The sequence below is a fragment of the Phyllostomus hastatus genome, unplaced genomic scaffold (genome assembly GCF_019186645.2).
Source record: "Phyllostomus hastatus isolate PE091 unplaced genomic scaffold, TTU_PhHast_1.1 phas_contig_348, whole genome shotgun sequence".
Lineage (NCBI taxonomy): Eukaryota > Metazoa > Chordata > Mammalia > Chiroptera > Phyllostomidae > Phyllostomus > Phyllostomus hastatus.
This window is the reverse complement of record NW_025333860.1, coordinates 4,867,848-4,893,609: the sequence shown is the minus strand read 5'-3', so window position 1 is coordinate 4,893,609 and position 25,762 is coordinate 4,867,848.

Below are 25,762 nucleotides of genomic sequence, written 5' to 3'. Positions count from 1 at the left end.
CATTCATATATTCAGTAGAAGATGTATATTAAAATGAGAATTACTATTCAAAAGTGCCAAAAATTGGGGGGGCAATCAAGAGTATAATAAATTTACTGTAGTATATTCATTTAATGGAATGATAATACAAAGCAATGAGAAAATCACAATGGCACATAATATAGATAAATCTCATAAAAATTTTCAGTGAGATAATCTATATATAAAGTAGAACATATTGTATGATTCAATTTATGTAAATTTCAAATCAGGTAAAACAGTCTATGATAAAAGAAGGACAGAAGGTAAGATAAATTTGCTCAATTTTGTTCATCCTTATTTTAAGGAAAATGTAACAGGATACAATAGGGGAGAGGTACAATTTTCTACATCAAGAATTTCCAAACATTTTTATTTCCATTTTAGCCACTCCTTAAAAGACAAGAAGTTACCATTCTGATTGATCAGGATTCAGGATATTCATCGAGCCATATTTCACTAGCGAATTGGTTGACAGACAAAAGGACCTTTATTACATGTGACTTCTCTTTTTTTTTCTTGTTGTTCAGGTAGAGTTGTCCCAATCTCCTCTGCTCCACCAGCTTGCTCTCTCCTGTCCCACCCACCTGCTGCCCTCAGTTAATCCCTCCCTGTTGTCTATTATCATGGCTCCTTTATATGTGTTTTTTGACTAGACACTTCCCTTTCTTTCCCCTGTTATCCCTCTCCTCACTTTCCTTTGGTCTTTTGTCAGGTTTTTCTTTATTTCCATGTCTCTGGTTGTATTTTGTTTGCTTGTTTGTTTTGTTGATTATGTTCCACTTGTAGGTGAGATCATATGGTATTAGTCTTTCATCACCATTTGTCTTTCACTTAACATAATATTCTCCCGTTCCATCCATGCTGTCACAAAAAGCAGGACTTACTTCTTTCTGCTGCATAGTATTCCATTGTGTAAACGTACCAGTTTTTGATCTACTCATTTACTGATGGGCACTTAGGTTGTTTGCAGCACTTGGCTATTATAAATAATGCTGCTAAGAACACTGGGGTGCATAGGTTCCTTTGAATTGGTGTTTTAGGATTCTTAGGGTATAATCCCAGTAGCATAATCACTGGATCTAAAGGCATGTGACTTCTCTTAAAGTTCCAGCTTCCTGTGCCATGTGTTTCAGAGAACAACACAGGGCCTGATAACTAGAGTTCTCAATTATCAACTGTCACCCTCTCTTTTTTACCATTTCCTCTTGCAGTGGTGGGTAAATACTAATGACTGCATTTACTAGTTGTGTGGAATGAAATATGATTTTGCTCAATGGACAGTGTGCTCAGAGAAATATTCACTTCCTAACCTGCCTTACAACTTGTCGTAGGACCATGTGACAATTAGTTGAATTAGAGATATATTTTGAAGCTAGATTAAATAAATTTCTACCAAATATAATATGGAATATGAGGGGAAATAATCAAAGATGATAATAAACTTGTTGTTAAAACAACCATTGGAAAACTGTGTTGTCAACAATTGTGATTGAGAAGAAACGGTTGAGTAGATTTTCAGAAAAAAATCATCTGTTCATCTTCAACATGTTAGGATTGAGGATTTTATAATCTAATTGGAGGTGTTCAGTAGGCAGTCAGATATATGGAGTTCAAGAGGAAGGACTGAAACCTCAGGAATTTCACCATTAACAGGTTAAAAAGAAGATGCAAATCCAGCAACAGAAACTAAAAAGAAATTATTAGAAAATAGGGAAGAAGACAATATAACCCAGAGATATGGTGTCCTCAAAGTCAAATGAAGAAAGGGTATCAAGGATTAAAGAATGATCAGCCATGCCTGATACTTTTGTTGGTAAAATAAGGTGAGGACAGAAAATTTGTCATGGGAGTTAACAAAATGGAGGCCAAAGATGATCTTTTGAAGACAAGTTTCAAAGAAATGGCAAAGGCCTGTCTGGAGTTGAGTTTAAGTAAAAATAAGAGATGAGAAATGTGTATAATCCCAGCAATATTTTTGAAAAACTTGGATGTAAATGGGAATATGAATAGGAGAAATTAGGCTGAGAGTAGTTTCTTATTTTGTTGCTGTTGTTGTCCTTGCTCTTTAATGTATTTCTGACAGGGTAAATAATAGCACATTTATATAATAATGGGATGGCCTAGTAGACAAGGAAAAACTGATAAGAATGGAACAAAAAAACAAAAACAAAAACCCTGCAGAATCATTGTCATTGATTAGGTTAGAGAATAATGCAAAAGAGAGATTCAGTTTAGATAAATGAAATATTGGGTTAGCCAAAAAGTCCATTTAGGTTTTTCTCCATAAAATAAAAAACATATTATTTTCATTTTCACCAATAACTTTATTGATTTGAATATGTTGAGTATGTTGGCTATCTCCTGTTATTAGCTTCTATGATGCTAAACATCTTCCAATACCTAAGACAGTCGCACAGCAAAGGATTATTTGGCCAAAATGTCAACAGTACCAAAATGACAGTCAACAAATGCCAAAAGTTTGCAAATCACTTTTGACACATCCTATTAGTCACAGCACCTTTGCCATACACTGCACAAATCTTTTCTTGCACTTCAGGTGTGTTTTTGCCTTTCTTGAAATAATAAAGCACAGTATGTAAAAAATGTTATACATTTTCTTCCATCTTCAATATTAAAATAGCTACACAAAAATTCAATAATTTTGATAAGTTTTAAAAACATGTACATTGATAATGCAGCTGTCACAATGCAATACAAAATTGTTTCGAATGAGGTTAAAGACAACTAAGTGCTACTAGAGCCATTATATTGAAAACAACTAAACAAACTTTTTGGCCAACCCAATATTTTATCTATAGAAAAGGACATCTATGGATGTAGGTGCTGATAGCTAGGAGATAAAATGGTAAAGTCTGCAAAAGTTCTTTTATTTATTAACCGTCCATTATGAAGTAGGGAACAAAACCATCAGCTGATAGTAAGGGTAATGAATGAGATGTGAGAGATTTGAAATAGTCATCTGTGTGGAAAGCATATTACAACATTAATAATCAGTACATTAGGAACACGTAGCATGATTGCCAGGTACAACAAGAGGCTCATTTGACATTTGTGTTCATGCACTGAACTCAAGGTCAGTCAATGTAGCCATCCATGTGCTTTCTTCAGCCTCATTTAATTGAATGAATGCAGAGACCTAGTAAATGAAGTAGGGTTGTGCTTTGTTCAGATAAGTAGGGTAGAGCTAGAAATGTATAAATAGTGTTTGCACAGATTTGTGGATTTTAGCTAAGTAAAAAGGAAGAGAGTAAATCAAGAGAATAAGAGACAGTAAGAAGGTGATAGAATCAACACCTTTGATATGCCTGTGTATGAAATGATTGTTGGAGAGAGGCTAAGAGAGAGTGAGCTGCTGATGTAGAAGTGGTAATCTGAGAGAGGGATGCATGAATTTGAGAGCATGGAGTTACTGAATTTACTGGAAAACATGTCTATGGTATTAACATGGCTGGAGTGCAATGGAGAACAAGGTCGTTAGAGGACAAAGGTTGAAGTCATTGATAAGCAAGCAGTTTGTATTTGGAAATTTTCAGGATGAAAACTTTGCTAAACCAATGAAACAGCTATGAGAAATTTAATGAAGACTGTTGGACTCTAGACAATAAGTGTCAAAACAAATGAACAATCAAACTCTCATTTTACATTTCCATTGTAAATATTCCACCAGCCCTTTCTTAACTCTAAATCTCAATAATATTTAATGCTTGCTCCTATAAATTCCAAACTCTTTCCTTTACCTTTCTGGCACAATACTCTCTCCATTCCTTTTCCTTTCCTTGCCATTTCTCCTTCTAATTTTCTATCTACTAATGATTAGAGCTGGGTCAAGTTAATCTCATTGAGCCAAAATTTTTTATCTGTAAAATTATTTATCTCATGTAAATGTTGGTATGGTTAAATGAAATAATGGACATAAAGCACCCATCATGGAACCTGATCTATAACACATAATAGTTGTCTCTTTTTTTTTCCTTCCCCAGCTTATCTTCCTTTGCCATCACTTAATCATACACATATCTGTCTTACACCTCTGTCTTTCTCAGAGAACTGAGTTACATGAACAGTTGAATTTTTACAAATATGAATTATTCTTAAATCTACAACTCCAATTTTGACACAGAAACTCTGGCCCATAATCTCTCATTCTCTACAAGATACTCCCTTTCACATTCCAATTGCCTTCACAGCAATATAGAAGAAAGTCAAATTAATTACATCATTTTATCCCTTTAAAATCAATCATTTCTACCTTATAAATAGCTTATTTCCCTTAATGGCACTCTTATACTCTCAGTAGTTCAGGATGACGAACCTAGGTAACTTTCAGTTCTAAAAATGTAATTATTTTAATTAGAAAGACAGAAGAGCAGGTAGGATAGTTAACATTCATTTATAGAAAAGTTAAACTTCCAGTATAATGAACTTGAATGTTCAAGTAAATCGACTACTGAATTACAATTTAAATACAGAAGGGGTACCTCAGAGGAAGTGCAGAAATGATCCATTTGCTATATTGCATTTTAAAATGAATGCTATCTTTTAAAGGGCTGGAAAATAAAAAGGTGTTGCAGAGCAAAACAGATACCCTGCTGAAAAGAATATCCAAATTCAGAAATGTCAGGCTGTAGAGCAGTGAATACCCTGAAAAGACAATTACACATAATTTAGAGGTATTTTCTAGTTTGTTGTGTAGATCATACAATAACAAGGGGCTTTGTGTGCATTTATAACTGCCTGGAGAATAGACTGGAGTAGAATGGTAATGTGTGTATATTATAACGAGCAATTCTTTTGATAAACCTGGGGAGGAAAATGGAGGATTAGAGAGCAAATGAGAGGGCCTTCTGTGTGCTGGGAATATCAGATGAACAGTGCCACTATTGCTTCCATTTGGATAATGAGCCTATCTCTGACCACTGTTATCTACTCTCTGGGCAGCTGGATAACGGGACAAAGGTAAAACCATTCTATTCCTGCATGACAGAAAAGTCTCTCTAAGCTCTTTCTCTAACAGCCATTGAGTTCTTTTCCAATTTTCAGTGAGAATCATCACTCATCTAGTACAAGCTTACTTGCCATACACAGTAGTTGGAACAATTCCAATATATTCTCCCGAAACATACAGACATGTGCTCACTTCCTCACAATGCTCTATCATTAAGGGAAAGTCATGGAAGATAAAATGCAGAATAGCTGGTCCTATAATGTATAATAGCAGGCATTTCTATAATAGCCAAAGTGCTGCATATATTAGAAGTCATTTTCTGTAAGAGCTCCCAATGAAAAGCAAGGGAAATTATAACACGAAAGTGAAGGTGCAAAGAGAATGATGTTTTAAAGCAGCGATGTGCTGTTACATGTCATTGGTTGACCTCACCTGTTTCTTTTTTAATCAAAGTAACTGAAATGAAACCCTTTTCCCTTTTCTTTCCCCTCCTCCCACCTATTATTCCTTCCTCCACAATCATTTAGAATACCGTAGGAAAGTACTGATTCCTGTCATTTTATATATACATGTATAAGCATATACCATACATTTATGCATACATTACATATGCACATTGATATTTCATATTCATTTTACATACACACACAGACACACTTATTCTGAAAAATGAAAGCATGTGATTTTAGAGGGAAAAAATGCCACAAAATAAATCAAGCCTTATTAAGGAAACTGGACATTAGTTATTTTTATATAAAGAAACTGGACATTAGTTATTTTTATATTTTAACTAAAGAGCTAGTTTGGAATAATAAGGGAGAAACTATTCATAGGGAAATAAATTTTAAGAATGTACTTTGTGCCCTGGCTGGCGTAGCTCAGTGGATGGAGCGCGGGCTGGGAACCAAAGTGTCCCAGGTTCGATTCCCAGCCAGGGTACATGCCTGGGTTGCAGGCCATAACCCCCAGCAACCGCACATTGATGTTTCTCTCTCTCTCTCTCTCTCTGTCTCTCTCCCCCTCCCTTCCCTCTCTAAAAATAAATAAATAAAATCTTTAAAAAAAAAAAAAAGAATGTACTTTGTAAATTTAAGGGTGAGTGAGGATATTCAGTGTTAATGTTTTAGAGGAAGCAATGTGGTTATAGGACCAATTCAGACTTGAATGAGAGGACTGGGGGATGTGGTGATATCAGTTAAACCACAGATGGAAGTTCACAAAGGAGCAACATTAGAAGGTACAAATGGAAATCTGTAATCAATAATTTTTGTAGTTCTTTTCTATATATTTACATTGCTTCAATGTATTATGATCACTTTTGATTTTATTTCCATGTAAAAAAAGTGAAAAAGGTATGGTCTGAAAGTGAAAATATGGAGGACCGAGGCCAGGGCATCATATCTTTTCAATAACCCTCTGTGCCCCTGTTTGTACATTATGGTCAACATCCTTTTGAAAATAAATTTTCAGAATTTTAAAGCAATGCTACTTTTATTTTATATTTATATCATACTCATCTATTGCCTGTTAGTACTGAGAAAATGTTTGATATAATCTTCCTATTTTTCTCTACCTTATTCTTCTTTTGTGGAATAAAAAAAATAGCCACAAGATCAGTTGTTTTTGTCACTGACCTTAACTGCCTTTGAGATTGTTTACCTTTTCTTTCATCAATCAGCTTACCCCATAGCTCTCGATTCCAGTAAAAACTGTCATAAACAAGGCAGTGTGGGTGAAGCTTACAGATTAGTTTCTTATCCAAAAACTTTGTGGCACTTTGGAAAAAAAACTATTTAAATACTACACATGTCCCATACCTAAAGAGCAGGTAAGTATTTAAAAAATATATACATATTCTTTCACAAGAGAGGAATTTGAATTTTTGTTGTTTTTTTGACTTTGGTAAAATATTAGGGAGCCTCTGTTATTAGAGAAGAGACATGTTGTAGGCCCCTACTACATCAAGGAATGATTTGATTATGGTTTATCAAGAAAAATCAATCATCACCACTATCTACAGTGGATCAGTGTCTGGTTTTTAGAGTTTAGGAAATGAGCTCAGAGGATGGTTCAAGAGTGAAAACAAGGACCCATTCAGTTAGTTAAGCAGAATCTGTACCTTTCTCTCTACTTTTAAATTTTATTTATTTATTTTTAGAGAGGCGAAAGGGAGGGAGAAAGAGAGAGAGAGAAACATCAATGTGTGGTTGTCTCTCATGTGGCCCCCACTGGGGACATGGCCTGAAACCCAGGCATGTGCCCTGACTGGGAATTGAACCTGCGATGCTTTGGTTCACAGCCCGTGCTCAATCCACTGAGGTATGCCAGCCAGGGCTGTACCTTTCTTTAACAATTGGCCAATTTAACATATTCCCCCTGGAATAAATTAATCAACTAGCAAATCTATCAGCATCAGTAATACATATGAATCAGATTTCCTCTACCTTCTTCCCATACCGGGTATATACTCGCTAGAATGCCCATGATATTTAAAAATTTCATCCCTTGTACAAGTTGATTAGTGACCTAGAGATGGTGAAGAAAATGATCTTCATGTGACCTAAAGACCGCTAGGACTTCTTAGTATTCGCTCCTTCCTTCATTCATTCATTGTTTCTTATCTCTTATTATATTATGAGGAATAAGTTATTTTAGAGTATAAATAACTCTAAGGATGCTAACTCTAGAGTATAAATAACTCTAACTTTAAGGATGCTAAATTTAAAAGGGAAGGCATAGTTTTCTTTAATTTTAATCATTGTTCAAGTACAGTTTTCTCCCTTTTACTCCCATTCCAGCCCATTCACCCATCCCTCCCCACTTCCCTCCAATTACCCATAGTTTTTGTCCATGTGTCCTTTAAATTTGTTCCTGTAAACAGGGAAGGCATAGTTTTAATCCCAACATTGTAAAGAACAGTGACAAGCACATGAAGAGATATTGTCCCAATGGTTATCACATGGGAAAAGCAGCTTGAGGTCCTGCTGCTTTAAGAAACACCACATTTCAATACTGACAAATGATCCATGTGGTCCAAATTCTATTGTGAAATAATATGTGAAAAAAACTATTTTAATTCAAATTAGAGAACATTTCCAATAATATGGTATTTTTTTCTTTTCAAATGAATCAGTTGCTCTATATAATATGCAATAAACACAATCAATTCAAATAATGCCTTCACTTTAACTTCACATAGGAAGTTAATTTTACTTTTTTATGATAATAATTCTCATAGGATAGGACATTTAAAAATGTAAGGTCATTCTCAAATGAAAATATGAAAAGAAAGTCAGACCATCGCACTGGCTGCAGTAGCTCTTTGCTATTATTAAGTCGATAGAAACTGTTTTCATATTTAAAGTTGCCATAGTAAATTTGGGTGCCAACTGAAATCCTTAGCATTCTTTGATCCAGCTTCAGAGATCAGGATAACACGTTAGCTGTGTTACCAGAGGTACGCCAGAGGTATTTGTTTCACCCAAGTCATATGTAAAGGAAGTGATCTTAAAGGTAGGAAGCAAGGAAGAATTATGATGCTGAATACTGGTAAGCATATAAGAGATTCTGATCTGGGGAATTATAACAGATAAAGTTTAGAAAGAGGAAGCCACATCTCTGGGCAAAAAGGCAAAAAAAACAAAAGTGTAATCCTCACCTCTCTCTCTACACCTACTCTCAATTTCCTTTCCCTAAATCCATATATGATTCCTGTCTCCTTTATACTGAGATGCACAACACTTGAGTAAAAGATCCCAAACCTTGTCTTTGTACTGAGACAAATTTTCTATCTTTGTAGTATCAATAGGGGCATTTATTTCTTATTCATAGTGCTGATGTGAGACTCAGGTGGAATAATAAATGTGTAACAAATATACTGAATGAACACAACTGGTACATCCATAAAATACCTCATTTTTATCTCACACTATAATCCAAAGTTTGTTCACAGAGGTCCAGTCCTTCCACTTCCCTAGACGAAAACTCTAGTAGGCCCCATGATTTTGCTGGTTCTCAATGCTGGCTGTAAAACAGAACTACACAGAGAACTCTTAAAAACACTGATGTCCAGGTCTATCAACACATTACTTAGGTTAAAATTTCTGGGTGAGGGGCCTACATGTATGTGAGTTATAAAAACTCTCAAAGTGTAGTTAAGGTGAAAACCCACTGTTTTTACATAATAAATCACTGCACTATCACTTTCATCACAAAATGCAGTACTCATTCTGTTTTAGCATTTCAGTCCAACATATTGATCAACACTGTCAACTGGATTTGAAGATATATCTTCTCTTCCTGCTTGAGCAGGCTACGCATGGGTAACCAAAACAGGGAAGAGGAGAGGGCTAGCTTCCTGTTCCCTTTGCAGCTCCCTCACTCCCAGAGCTCGGTCCCTGACTCCTTCAGGACTACAGTGTAAGAGGTGGTGGGGAGGGAAAATTCTGACTCCATAGCACCGACATGTCATGTAGCATCATGTTATGGGATTGATAGGTATCCAAAGCTGCACTTCCCTGTGTCAGTGATGTCACTGTTGCTCAGAAAGGACAGAGTTCTGTTGTATCAGGTCATTTGCTAATTTACTATTTCCTATTCTCCAGCATCAGTTGATGGTTAACTGCTTTCCAGCCAAACCCCTTAGGCAAAACATACAATGACTCCACAAATTCAGTTTTCAATTTATTTCTAGGTCTCACCTACTTTCTGTGAAATACTCAATTACTGTTTTACCCGATGAGACCCAGTGTGCAGACCCATACTCAATTCAAACATTTGTATCTAAGCTGGCCCATTAAGCCTTGAGACAGCTTGTCTCCTGACCTCATATTTTTCAGGCAGCAAACACTCAATCACTCTCTGCCCAAGCATCAGGGGACAGAGTTAGACTGACGAGCCCTTCTCATGATTGTGGTAAGATCTAGATAAACTCTACCCTTCCTGGTTGGGGACATCTATTACTGGGAACCAGACCACATCAGATCCAAACATCTAATTCACAGATTCTCTTCCTAGTTATCACTTGTCTATCCTTACATAGCCTCATTGTGAGTGTTTCATGAGTCAAGTTTTGTTTTTTAAGGAACATGTTTTTGAGCACTGATTTTCTACATTCTCACCTTAGTCTGGTACTACATTATAGAAATTAACATGTAGATTTTTAGAGTTCTCACTGAAATTTTTATTTGAACTCCTATTAGATACAAAAATTGATTAGACAATTGATGTCTGGTGGTTCCAAGGGGGCCATGAGAGTCCTCAACCCAATACCAGGGTCCAGATTTTTATCATGTCCCAAGAAAGGATTTGAGAGCACAGGATGTAGCAAAGCACAGTAAAATTATTAAAGTGATAGTACACACTCAAGAAGTGAGGGCAGGTGGTCTTGGAGTACTAGATGCCCCAGTGGGGTCTGGGTGGAAGGTTTTCATTAAATGTGGGCAAGGGGGAGATACTAGAGTAGCCCTTGGTTTCTGATGCTGGCCGGGTGACTTCCCACATGGCTTATCCTTTTCCCTCATTTCCCAATAGCTATTTCTTTTCTTTTTTCTTTCTTTCTTCCTTCCTTCCTTCCTTCCTTTCTTTCTTTCTTTCTTTCTTTCTTTTTCTTTCTTTCATTGTTGTGTTGTTGTCTTCTCAAGTACAGAAAACTGGGGAAGGTTAGCAGGTGGTCAGTGAAGGTCACCTCTGTTGTGTTCCAGCCAAGATAGAAAAGGGGAGGAAAGGATAAAACTATTTTTCCCTTTCACAGCACTTACAAAATATTTTTTCTTTGAACTATTTTCCAACTTATATTTCAAAAAGACAAAAAGTATGTTAGCAGATGAATGAACTAGAGCAAGGATGTTATCACTGTACCTTGAATATTTATTAATAGTGTTTGCCCCTCTATTACTGGGAGGTCAGAATGAGTTGGGGCAGACAGCAGAAAGAGCAACACAGAATGATTAGCATAATCACAAATAAGACTAAAACTTAATGACCCAACACTGTCCATCATGCAATCACTCTTGCTCCATTTTCCAAGCATTTGGTTTTTAGTATTTGTTTACAAACCTAAGTTAGCTCAAGTCCCCTTTATAAAGGAATAAAGTGGAAAGACGTTTATAACTGGTAACAAATGCATAGATCTTATAAATATCATGTAATTTATTTAAGAGGGCTTGTTTTATGACTTCCCAGATTACAAGTAAAGTCAGGTAGATATGTAAAATATATAACTATCTTATGTGTACAATTTCTTTTTCCTTAACCTCCACTCCCACCCTATAAAGGTAATACACAGACTACTGAGAACTTATTTTTATTTTCATCCCTCTTGAAAGCATTGATATATTGTGCACATTATAATTACAGTGAATTAAATAAGCATATATCATTGTGTCCTATTAACTAGTTATATTGTCACTTTATGATTTGCTATTGTCAATATTACAAGAGTTTCTCATTTAATTTGTTGGTTTTCCTTTGGTGGGTTTTTGCTGTCAAGTGTATTCTGAGACAAAGTGAATGGTTATTAAATTCATCACTTGAAATATTATGGATATATAATTGACTACTGAAATTACACTGAGATAGTAAGTAAACTCAAATACACTTTTTTTTTCATTTTCTGTTTAGCAAATAGGAAAAAAGACAGACCTAGAAGCTAAACATCCTGTTAAGTTTGTAACAGTATCATTTTAATCATGGGAATCTTTTGCTAGTGTTATCCTCACATTTTTTTCAACTAGATGATAAACAATCAACAACATAACTACCCAGTGCAGAAATTGCATGAGTGTGTGGAGTGATGCTCACTGTGATGATGAGTAATTGTCTTTACCTGCCTGGGGATATTCCCTGACGTTCAACCAGAAGGGGTGGGGCACATCAGTGCAGAACTGCCTGTGTCAAGACTCCAGAGTCTATTCTGCTCTCTTTTCACCTGGAGAAAGAGCTTTGCCTACCTTAGAGTAGGTCATTTTCTTCTATTAAAAGCAGCCATGGTGAAGAAATATAATCTTGTTCAGTCTCTGTAACCACCTTTACAAAGAGGAGGTCCTATTTATCTGTTTATTATTCTATCACCACTGCTTTAGAGACATACAATATAAAACTTTTTAAAAAACTTTGATAATATAAAACTTTTAAAATGTTTTTGAAATAGTTAATATTTGTGGATTAATTGACATATGGGTAGTTTAAAAGAATTCATTCTAACATATATCTTTTGAAGTACCAAACATAGATTCATATGAATGTTAATAGGAATTCTGTTATATTTAAAATAGAGATAAAAATATATTCAGTTACAAATATTTAAACAATGTTGTTGATTTTTACCCATTTGGTAGATAGAATGTAAAGAAATGTAAAAGGTAAGTCTAAACTCATGTTTCAAATATGCCATTGTGTTTTCATTTTCTATAGTATTTTATTAAAATAGACTCATTTTTAAAATTAATTTCTTTTGCTTATATTGTTTTATTATCTTTGTTGTAAATGTCCCAAACAGATGTCATTTTCTGTATAACCAATTGAATACTAAAGAAATAAGAGGCTTAAAAAATAATATTTAGTAAAATAGTATTAACTTCATAATATTATATACAGTGTATATAGTCAACAGAATTACTAAAAGGTGAGTAAATAAGCCAAAACTTTATAAATACAATTCTTCAGTAGGATTCATGCAGAAGACATTAGTAGATAGAAATATGTATTTAATGGCTACTAAATTTAAGTTGATTTAGGGGATATAGCAATGAATAAAACAACTCAAATGTAACTTAAAATTAGCTTTTTCTGCTAATAATAAAGAATATAAATAATAGTGGCTTAAATAGGAAAATCTTATTTTTTATTTTTTAAGATTTTTATTGTTTTATTATAGTTTTCCTGATTTCTCCCCTTTGCCCTCCTTCTATCATCTCACCCCCCACTCCCACAATCAATCCCCACACTGTTGTCCATGCATCATTCATAGATGTTCTTTGACTAGTCCCTTCCCCCCTCCCTGTGGTTATTTTCAAAATAAATATGGCAAATATGCACTTCGTAATCCTCATTTTACAAATGAGAATTTAAAATTCTCATTTGAACCTGAGCCTTAGAGAAATGTACTTAGCTCTACATAATAGCAACACCACTCTAAAAATTTTGGGGTTTGATTTTTCTCACAAAACAAGAGGCCAGGAAGCAAATAGTTCAGGGATCCATGATCTTGCTTGAGGCAGTCCTCAAAGGCTTAGCTTCTTTTTATCTCTCTTTTCCACTATTCTCAACATTTAAATTTGGCTTCACAGTTGTGAAACATTGTTCCTCTCTTAGATGTAAAACTAGCATAATTGACAGGAAGATGTAAATGAGAAGAGGTAGAAGTGGAGCCTCTGTCAAGAATACAAACATTTTCCAGAAATCACTCAGCTGACATCTGCCATTGATCTCATTGACTCTAACTATATTACATAGTTATATTACATAGTTATTCCATATTGGTCATCTGTAGTCCCTTCATATTGGTGAGCCTCTACCTGCTTTCCTGTAGTGAAAAAAATTAAATATATTTTCCCTAATAGCTACTTGAAACCTAGTTGTCCCTCTCATCTGCCAATTTGGAGTGGATACAGAAGAAAAATATCTGGTAATTGTACAAGACAACGCCACACTTGCTTTCACCTTACTATTCTTCTTGGTTCCAAATTTGTATGTAATAGTTTATCTGTGTTTGGCTCCTCAGTATGTGGGAAAGTTTCTGACCATTTCAACAGCAAACAGGATTTCTCACTCTGTTTAAATTTAGTTCAGAATGTCCTTCTGACATTGAATGCTTTAATAAAAATCAAAACCAGCATTTATTAGCAAAAGTGGTGTATGTTTCAGAGGTTTAAGAAATATGCCTCTGGCACAAAATGGTAAGCATAAAAGCTGTCAGCAAACATCAAAAAATGGAGTCAAACTCATTACCATGAGTGATCCAGTTTCTCCACACCCTCACCAGGATTTGGTGTTACCACTATTTTTTTTAACCGTTCTGCTAGATAGGTTTATACTGAGATCTCATGGTAATTTTAATTTGTATTTTAATAATTGCACATAATGTTCAACACATTTGTATGTGCTTACTTGACATCTATAATTCCTTTTTGTTGAAATATCTGTCCAAGTCATCTGCCCATTTTCTAATCAGATTGTCTGGGCACGTATTTTTCAATTTATTTGAAGTCTGCAGAAAACACAGGACACACTTGCAGAGCCAAATACAAACAATGAGAGGATTACAAATCCATTCACTACTATCTCTCAATTTTAAATATTTAATGTTTCAGTTTTAGTGACATGCTCAATAATTTAGGAAGCTTCGAATAGTTTTCAGTGCAGAAACACTCCATTCCATCAATCTAATAAGCTCAAGTAGATCTATAGTCCTCGGCATTCTTGGAATTCTTGTGATCACTAGTTCTCTTAGGAGAGCTTCTGGTTTGGCTAGATCTTTTTTTTCCATTGAGTAATTTTTTTTTCCTTCTCTCTTAGGTACTATGTTGCTTAATACTTTTTACATTTGGAAATAAGTACCCTTCCCTTTCTACTTTATAGACAACTTGGCTGGATACAGTACACAAATACATTTGGAAATAAGTGCCCTTCCTTCTCCTAGCACTTTGTAAAGTTCATCGATCTGTTCATTTCCTACAATAGGGACAGCTGTAGAGAAGTTTCAGGTTCCCCAGATTTTTTTCTACCTTTCATTTTTCAGCCTGAATACTTGAAGATTTTATATTTTTGAAATTAATCACAACACTAGGATATATATCAAAGATGATTATTCTGGTGTAATATTTTTCAGTAATATCAAAGCATTTTATTATTCACTATTTTTCTTCCATCAATTTCAGGAAAACTATCTTTTAATTTTGAGATTCATATTCAGCTTTAATTTGTGGACTCTCCTCTTCAGAGTTCAGAGTAAACTTTTATGAATCACTTTATTTTTACTTCTATTCTTCATTAAAATATATTTTATTGTTTATGCTTTTACAATTATCCCAATTTTTCCCCGTTGGCCTCTCTCCACCCAGCCATCCCCAATCCTACAGGCAATCCCCACACCACTGTCCATGCCCATGGGTCACACATATATATATTCATTGGCTACTACATTCCCTATGCTGTACTTTAAATCCTCATGACTATTCTGTAATTACCAATTTGTACCTCTTAATCCCTACACCTTTTTTGCCCATCCCCCCGACATCCCTCCCATCTAGCAACCATCAAAATGTTATCTTTATCTATGATTCTGTTTCTGATCTGCTTGTTTATTTTGTTTTTTTTTTTAGAATCAATTATCAATAGATATGTATTTATTGCTATTTTATTGTTCACATTTTTTACCATCTTCTTAAAGAAGACCCTTTAACAGTGCATATAATACTAGTTTGGTGATGATGAACTCCTTTAATTTTTTTCTTGTCTGGAAAGCTCTTCATCTGTCATTTGATTCTAAATGATAGTTTTGCTGGGTAGAGTAATCCTAGGTTGTAGGTCCTTGTTTTTCATCACTTTGAATATGTCTTGCCAATCCCTTCTAGCCTGCAAAGTTTCTTTAAGAAACAACTGACAATCTTATGGGAACTCCCTTGCAGGTAATTAATTGCTTTTTTCTTGTTGCTTTGAAGATTCTCCCTTTGTCTTAAACCTTTTGCATTTTTATCATGACGTGTCTTTGTGTGGGCCTCTTTGCATCCATCTTGTTTGGGATTCTCTGTGCTTCCTGGACTTTCATGTTTATTTCCTTCACCAAATTAGGGAAATTTTCTTTCATTACTTTTTTTCAAGTAGGTTTTCAATTTCTTGCTCTCTCTTATCTTCTTCCAGCAATCTCATGATGGTAATGTTGGTACACTTGAAGTTGTCCCAGAGGCTGCTTACACTATCCTCATTGGGGTGGGGGGCATATTTCTTGTTGTGATTGGGTGTTTTGTGTTTCTTTATATTTTAAATTGCTGATTTGATTATTGGCTTCACCCATTCTGCTCTTGATTCCCTGTAAGTTGCTCTTCATTTCAGTTAGAGTATCCTTCATCTCTGACTGGCTCCTTTTTGTGGCTTCCATGTCCTTTTTGGTCCTGTTGACATTCTCTCTGCGTTTATCTGCTCTTCCCCTAAGTTCTTGAACATCCTTATAACCAGTGTTTTGAACTCTTCATCTAGTAGATTGCTTGTCTCCATTTTGTTTAGTTCTTTTTCTGGAGTTTTGATCTGTTCTTTCATTTGGGTCATGTTTCTTTGTCTCCTATTGTGGCAGGCTCCCTGTGTTTGTTTCTGTGAATTAGGTAGAGCTTCTACAGCTCTCTAGCTTGGTAGAGTGACCTTATGTAGTAGGTGTCCTATAGGGTCCAGTGACATAGCCTCCCCTATCACCCAAGCTAGGTACTCAAGGTGCAGTGGGCTGTGTATACCCTCCTGTTGTAGTTATTCCTTGATTGCTGTTGACAGGTCAATGGGAAGGATTTATCCTGGCCAATCAGCTGCAAAGACTAGTTGTGACCAATAAGCACTAACTTCCAACCACTATGGAGAATCAGCTGTGCAGGGGCCTGCTCCACAGAGCAGAACTTAACATCAACAGGGCTCTGGTACCTGCTAAGTCTCCCTTTTTAGTGTGTCACTTGTGGATGTGGTTGGATGGTGTTGCTCAGATGTGTTCTATAGATGTCTACTGGATGTGTAGGCTCTGGAGCCTCCAAGAAGGTGTAGGCCATGGTCAGCCACTACCTGTATTCTGACTGGGGCCATCTAGCATAAGATACAAAGTGATCTGCAGTTGGCTGCTCCTTGTGCTGGGTTTGGAGGTGTCCAAGTGAGTCTGCTGTGAATGAAGGCCAGCTGCTGCTAGTGCTGGGCCTGGGGCAACTTGATAATAGGCATGGGGCATGCTGAGGCCAGATGCTGCTTGTTTGAGAGGATTTTGTCTAAAACATGAGTCAAGACATTTGTATGGAAAAGCCACTGGAAACAGCTTTAATGGGTCTGAAAGTTGGGTGGGGCAGGGCCTCAGGGAATCACCAGGGTAGGACAAACAGTGTGAGCCAGGTCAGTGGAGTCAGATATGGTGCACACCTGCCTGCTCTGTGGAGGTAGGGCTCAAAAAAGGAACAATGGCCTTTGCCTGGGAGAAAATTGCCCCCCAGCTCTCACCATGATGGCAGATACTTTAGTTCCTCCCCATATACCTCTTATGCCTTTAATTCTGCTTTCCCACACTGGAGCTCAGAGGGAATGAATCCGAGTTCATCTGTGCATGGACCCTGTAAGAAGAACTCCCTGGGATTCTAGCAGTTTGTTTTCTACAGCTTCAGTTCCCTTTGGTTTTTGAAGCCAGAAAATATGGAGACATCTTCCTGGCACTGGAACCCTGTGCTGGAGAGCCTTGTATGGGGCTGGGACCCCTCACTATCAAGATACCCCTCCCAATTTATATCTGCCACACATGGGTGTGGGACCGGCCCATTCAGTGTCTGCACCCCTCCTACCATTCTCAATGTGGTTTATTCTTTAATTCTATAGTAGTAGAACTTCAATTCAGATCTATTTCTGGTAGTTCTGAATAATGGTTCTGTAATTTAGTTTTAATTTTTGATGTGTTTGTATGAGGATGTAAGTTGTGTTTACCCACAGTACCATCTTGAACAGAAGCACCACTGGAGAATTTGAGTATCATCTTTTGTAGTATATATTATCTTCTATTTTTCAAAAGATTTTATTTATTTTTATTTTTTAGAGAGAGGGGAAGGGAAGGAGAAACAGAGGAAGGGATACATCAGTGTATGGTTGTCTCTTGCACACTCCCAGCTGGGGACCTGGCCCACAATCCAGGCATGTTCTCTGACTGGGAACCGAACTAGCAACCCTTTGGTTCATAGGCTGGCACTAAATCCACTGAGCCACACCAGCCATGGCTCTTCTATTGTTTAAAAAAAATCCTTTATATTATTTGCCTCAGAAGTTTGTTCATTGTCAGTAATTTGCTCTTGAGTTATATCTATTTATTTACTACTTTTCATTCTCAGTCTGCTAATTTTTTATTTCTCTATCCTTGTACATAGTTTTAAACCATCCATGGGAATCCATTCTTTGTTTCACATATCCGTTCATTTAACTTCGATTTAAATTGAAAACATATTTCCATAAATGTTTTTGTAGCACTTAAAATTCTTTGAGGTGGTTCTGATATTCTTTGGGTTCTCTTTGCCTCCATAATATATTCATACTAAATTGGAATTTTCTCTATTTGTATACTCTTTTACTTTTTTCCCACCTTTAGTATAGTTGTGTAGATGTCTTGTCATTTTTATCCCTATATTGCGCATGCATGCTTAAAATAAGAAATAAATGCTTTTTTCAAGATTTTCTTTTTGTTGAAATAATGCATGTGAATTTTCACTGGATTCCTACCTTCTGTTTCTGATTTGCCTTCTCTTAAAAGTTAAAGTTTGAGGAAAGGGTGCCTGGACACTGCGAGAATATGTATGGTGAAGAAGAAGACTGAGCTTAGTCAGCTATGGTGGTTATACATGATCTCTGTCCTTTCCTTCTCCTACTCAAATATTCTTTCCATGTCTAAGCTTATGCCACTCTTTCTACACATCTCTTTCTCCAATATAAAATGTCTTGGGCTTCAATACTTCCTAATAATCTCTGTAGAAGCCTAGAAGCACAGCTTTGTCTGTAGTGCTCTATTTGTTGGCTCCTCCCCATTTTTCACACTCATCTCATCTCTTCCACATACCAAAGCAGAAGAAGAAAAATTTAATGAAAGGTAATTTTAAGTTCATGTTAAAACTTTAGAAAGGTTTGCCACACGAAGGTAAATGACCTGCTGTGTGCACACCAGGAATGGAAAGGTGTGGTAGGCAGCTTTCCCCATGCATCTGGCACTCCAGCAGTCAGCATTCACTTTGGTTTATTATTTGGGCAGGAAGAAGGGGGAGGAGAGAAGGTTCAGTGCTTCCATTTGCCTCTAATAGTTCTCACTCACTGGGTCAGGAAATTAACATTCTATCAGTTACCAAGTATACCTCTTTGCGCTATATGTCCTGGGAAGGGAACACACACACAACAGATGGGCCTGTAGTTCCACTGGGACCAGTTGAGGAAAGAGTCAGGTCAAGACTTTACATGTCCTCTGACTTCTATACACTCTGATTGGTGGATGATGGGAGTGTTTTGTCTCTTGAATGACTAGCATCAGTGGGGAATCAGAATTGAATACCTGACCCAAATATGTGGATATTTACCTTACCCTAGTAAGAGTCACATATCTTTTAGGGGAAGGCTGTTGGAAGAGTCAGTGTTATAACTGTGTATGTATTGAAGATCTTTCTTTAAAGGGACAAGCCTCCCACATTGTTTAGATCTGTAGTTGAGGTTTAGAAACTGGGTAAAATACCATGAGCCCCCATTCTGGCAAATGAGTTAAGTGACTGGCCATAAGATCTATTAGTCTTCTTTTTATGTCTTACACTAAACTTTAGTGGTCTGCCCATCTATTTTATTTTGATGTACCTCTTGATTAAGTAGTCATGTTGTAGATCCTTTGAGATCAGTTTCCCAGCCTCAGCACTACTGACATATAGGACCAGATAACTACAGTGAAGAGCTGTCCTACTCAGGAAGATATTCAGCAACTGTGCTGGCCTTTATTTACTAGCTGACAATAACAATCAGCCCCTGCCCCCAATTTTGATATAATAACTAAAAATGCCTCCAGAACTTACCTAAAGCATCCTGACAGCAAAATTCTCCAGCTGAGAAACTCCCATTTTCAATCAAAACCCTGATTGATGTCCCATCCCTTACTAAGTCTATTTTCCTGGCCTCTGAGAGTGAACAGCCACCACTTGGCCTCTACCATTCTGGGATGATATCACTTCCTTTGAAATGTTGGAACCCAATTGAATTGCAAACTCTCCCACTGATGTCTCATGCCCAGAAGAATGCCACAGAAAGAATCTCCATGGTGCTGCTGCATTTCTTGCTTTTATATTTCTTAGTAACTTAGTGGAGGGTTTTTGATCCATCTCTAATGGCACAGGGCGGTTTAGTTAGGAGGTATATAAGTAAATTGCAATGGATATATTCAACATTCTCATCTTTCTGAGTCTCCAAACTCCTGCCTCTAGAGCTCACCAAGGAAGTTCTCACATCCCACCCTCTGATTGTTGCAATCATTGAGACCGGGCTTCAATTAAACAAGTGAATATGGGGGGTCAAAGGGACAATATTCAATACAATAAATCCAAAGGGAAATTAACTTGAATGCAAATGACTTAAGCAATAGAGCCCTGAAACAGACAGCAGCAACAGACACTCCCCTTTGGCCTGCTAGAAAGCAAATGGCTATGTTGTGGAAGGTCTACCAAACAGCCAGGCAGCAAGGATCTGAGAGCATCCTAGCTGCTAAGTGCAACCTCTGCCAATAGCCATCATGAAAATGAGATTCCTACAACCATGAGAAATTGAATTCTGTTACAACTGGAATGAGGATAGAAGAGAACCCTGAGCTCCAGACGATAATTCAGCCCTGTAAATACCTTGATTTCAGCCGTGTGAGAGACCTCAAGAAGAGAACTCAGTTATTCTGCACCTAACTTCTAACTTAAAGATCCTATAAGATAATATATGGGTGTTCTTCTAAGACAAAAACAATTTTTAGAAGAACCATCACCTTTTGGAGTAGAAAAAAAAAGGTTCTATGAAAAGTAACCTCACAAGTTTATCTGATCATAAATTCCTAACTGGAAAGGTCATGGTGGGTAGTCACATCCCACACATATAACTTCTTTACTAAAAAGCTTACCTTTGCCTTAAGCAAGGCCTGCCCATTGTTCCAGTGAGACTAGTTTAAAACACTTTTGAAATGCTCCCTTTTAGACACCTCCTTCTTATATCACCCTTTCAGACCCTTCCTTCTAAATATTCAAGAAAGCACATAATCTTAACTATTCTGTAATCAGATCACTTCCTTGCTTTCTCTTACTTTCCCTTCTTAATCACAAATGCTTAAAAGAAACTGCAAACTATTATTCTTGGGAGCATTTATGGAAAGTCTTTTGGGATCTTGCTTCCAGGCATACCCTCTGTTTGGCTCTAACAACATTTTTTAAAGATTTTATTTATTTATGTTTAGAGGGGAAGGGAGGGAACATCAATGCACAGTTGTCTCCCGTGCTCCCCCTACTGGGTACCTGCCCACAACCCAGGCATGTGCCCCGAGGGGAATTGAACCAGCAACCTCTTGCTTGGTTGGCTGGTGCTCAATCTGTTACAGAACAGACCTGGGGGTGGTGGGGGGTGGGGAGCGGTGAATGATATACTATTACCACCCTTGTGTTCCAGGGGTCCCCCACCCCTGTACTAGGTTCGCCTTGCCCACCACCAGGTAAAGACATCTTTCAGTGCCAGAGATTGGTGAAAAGAAAAGGGATTTTTTTTTAAAAGTTATATAGACTTAGAGTAATGACTTAATGTCGTCATTAAAAATACTAAAGTCGTTTAGAATACCCACAAACACACAGTCCTTCCTTCTCCCCTTTGCCCAGCCTGGGGTACTATATCTCAGGAAAAAAAGTAGAAGTCTGTGGTTCAGGCAGTCCCTCTGTTCCGGCACCATCAGCTGTGTCACTGCCACTATCTCCAGTTAATCCAAAGCCATGTGATACCTTCTCATGGCCCACCAGCAAGAGTCCTTTCACCCCTTCTCTTCCAGCCAAAGTCTCTCCTGCTTCCTAAGCCACATGGCAAAAAGGAAGGACACTAAATTGTACAGTCCCAACTTTCATCAAAGTCGCATGGCCCCTAAAAAAGCCATGCATGGCTGCTGCACCTGGGTTTTAATCCCAGCACCAATCTTTCTCTGCAGCACCATTTCCATCTCCTCCCACAATCAGTTATACCTGCCAGCATTCCTGTATTTTTCCAGCTTTACTGAGTGGCCATAGTAAGCCCAGGCAGGCATGGCCCCATGGCATGGAACCAATCATCTCCAAGCTCTCACACAGGGACTGTAACCAAGGGGAGTTGTCTCCCAGTTGCATTATGGTAGGGACTGTAACCAGGGGGAGTTACCTCCCAGTTGCTCCCATCCCCCTGGCTCAGAGCATGGCCACAGTCATTTAACATATCTATGAAACCAGTTAAAAGTTATAGATATGTTAAATGACTGTTCTAGAGGTTATCTGCAAAACTGTTGCTATTCAAACATCTCTTGTTGGCCCTGCTCCATGTGTCCCATACCCCAGTACAGACTGGCAGGGGTAAGGACATCCTATATGTTGGATTTTTCAGACTGTAAGATGCACTGCCCCCCTCCAAATTTGGGAGGAAATGGGGGTGCGTCTTATAGTCCAAATGCAGTTTGCCTGGCTCGCTGTTGGGGAGGGGTGGCAGTGGAGTGGGGTCACAAGAGGCAAGAGCAGAGTCTCTGCTGCAGGAAGCTGGCAGTGGCAGGAGTGGGGCAATGAGTCTTATAGTCTGAAAAATACGGTATCTATTTTTTTCTAATATTTTCTGGACATTCTGAGTTCTGAACCCCTTTACAAATCCTCACTTGGGGTTCCTCCTTGGCTTCAGCCTGTTACAAATCCACTGAGCCACACCAGCCAGGGCTGTCTCAAATAAATTTTTATAAAAATTCTCTATAGTGTTGGACATTCCTATATCAACAACCTTGGATAAACTGTTTAAAATGTAGATTCCTGAGCCATTTCTCTGGAGATTCTAAGTTTTCAGGTTTCTTAGGTTTGAGAGAAGCCCAGGAATCTCTATTTTTAATAAACATGCTACATAATTCTGATGCACATGGTCAATGTACACATTTTCAACAAACACTTATCATTTTAATATTCAATATGTTGTTTCCTAGAAAAAAATTAGGTGTGTGGTTCACATTTAAATTAAGGAAGCTGAGATACAGTCAAGGAAACAAAGAAAATAAACATTAGACATAAAGGGTAAAGCAAGAGCACTCTCTGATGTCCTACCCTGTCTTTTATTGGCTGGTGCCTGTGCTGGACAGCAGTGGCATTGATGTTGACATTGCATTTTCTCTGTGGATATATTTTATCCTTTCTGGGGTCACTTCTGAGTCATCCATCACTAATAATGTTGCATTAGCACTAGATCTTAGACTCTCTGAACCTCAAAAACTGCGGGGAAGTAGAAGAAGGTGATCTCTGGGTAGACACTGCCATCTGAGGCCCTTGGTTTGGTTTCTGAAAATGAGTACCCTAGATTCATCTGTTATCCTTAGTCTAAAACTTTTTCTTTATCTTCCCCATCCCCTTTTCTTGGCTATTTTTAAAGGATCTTTAATTTGCAGCTACCATTTCTAATTGCTTTATTCTCTTCATGGTGTTCAATTCATACTTCATAGAGAGGTATGGCTAGATCAAGGTAGTGTTTTTTTTTTTTCCCAGGCAACAGCAGTTCCTGCTCCCACCTATATGCATGCTACCTCTGTGGCTAATCTAATAAACTGTGGCTGCAGCAAGACACTCACATAGGGCCCACCCTGTTAGTAGCGGATATGAATGGAAAAGTTTTCTTCTAGAAACCACTAGCACATCAGGCATCATGACTGAAAATCTAATTTACTCATGAAATAAGAGGGAAGGAATATGCAATATGTCATCAGTTTTCTTTATCAGTTTTTTTCCTAGTTCATTCTTGAGGTCAAGGTCCAATGTCAGAAGGACATTATAAACAATTCAAATAGATTGATAAATCCTGTTAGCTATTAAAAGGGTCTGAAGTCTTCCCACAAACTGAGGAGCCAACGGCAGGTAAACTACTGTATGTAAATCTGAAACCAAAGGTAGTAAGGTGAAAGCAAGTGTGGCATTGTCTTGTGCAATTACCAGGCATTTTTCTTCTGTACCCATTGTAAGTTGGCAGATGAGAGGGACGACTAGGTTTCAGGTGATTAATAGGAAAGATATCTTTAAATTTTTCACCACAGGAAAGCAGGTAGAGGTTCACCAGTACAATAACTGGAGAAAACAAAAGCCAAAATGTTAAGTAGAATCAAAGAGAAATGGAATGTCTTATAAAAGCATTTTTAAGATGCGACTAATATGAAGTATTATTTTATATTATGCTTATTAGAATATGAAACTATATTATATTTGAAGTAATTGGGAATAAAGCTTTATAGTAAGAGTTTATTTTACCACATTTAGGATTTTCACCCATTTGTGATTAAATTCTGCTTTTAGTAGTCAGTTATTTACGCACAAGTATATGAAGAGAGTACACGACAGGATTTAAAACCTTCAATGACACCTTGTGGCCTATCTCCAAAAAGGAACAAACCAACATTTAAAATTTCACAGGCATTCCCACTGATAACATTTCTCAGTTCAAATGGAAGAGAATTAATAAATTTGACAAGTTCTTCCCTCATTGTAAAGGACAAACGGAAGAAAGAGATTAGGAATCAAGTCAAAATATATTGAGTCTCCAAAGAGGACATATTTCCATCTGTAGATTAGATTATGGCAGTGATAGGGTATTGCTCTACAACATGGGGTTGGCTGATGGGTCAGGGAACCTATTGACTGCAGAGCCTTTGGGAATGAAATTCAGGAAAGTGGCTCTGACAACTATCTTTCTCTTTTGTAGTCCAGTCTTTGTTATTGTGGTTAGATTGATAGTACACTTTCTGCTAGACCAGTGGCCTATGTCAATAGGCCAAGAAGATAATAATAAAGTGAAATTGTGAAGACAGGCAAACAATATGTGCAGCAGATAAAAATGACCAGGCAGTGCTGATAACTAGCATAGTAAAATGAAATCCTTTCCCCACACCCCTTAACAATATCTGTAGTATAAGAACGCTCTACTCCAGAGGCCTGTTGGTCACAGTTGATGAGAAACTCCAAAGCTCTGATAATTTTTGCACAAATAACAAATTTATAGGTGAACTCACAGCCCTGAATGAGGTTATTTCTTTTTCCCTATAAATTATATTTCTCTTTTTTGCCATAATTTATATGAATGCCAATTAAAAGTTTCTGCAAAATAAATTTCAATTTTATGAAACGTGATGCATATGTTAATGCAAAAGTGTTGCATACTGATAAGGTATTTACTGCACCTATTTCGGAGAGCCTTTCCAAATTCACACTTTCAGTTATGGAAATATCTCCATTTTAATCATAATTGAAAACAACTCTACTATGTGTAACTGAGCACCTACTGTGCATAGAATGCCATGCTATAAGGACAAAGTTATAAAGACAACTTCAGGGTATCCATCCTTCTAGTACACATAGAATTATTCGTTTGTGTTAAAAAATAAAATCTTGTCAGTGCACTTCAATATACCTGCCATGCTTATGTGCTTGAGGTAGATTGCTAATGTGTAGATAAATCACATAGCAACAATTTGGGAACATTGTCTAGATAATCCAGATTTAAATATAGGCCTCTGTGAAGAACATAGAGATGAAAGGAAAAATCCAATTTAATAATCTTTACTGACCTTCAACTAAATTGAAGTTTTATAGTACAGATCTAAACTTTCAATCTCTTATGTAGAAGAGACAACTAGTCCTATTTTTTCATGTAATACTTTATTGTATCAATAAAGCTGATTTTTTTTTGTTTTTATTAGTTGACCTTTGAAAATGTTTAGTTATAGAGATATTGAATCAAATAGTATCTTTAAATATCCCATTCTTTTAAGTGTAAAATTCTCAAAAATAAATAATGTGAGCTACTCTTGGTTGT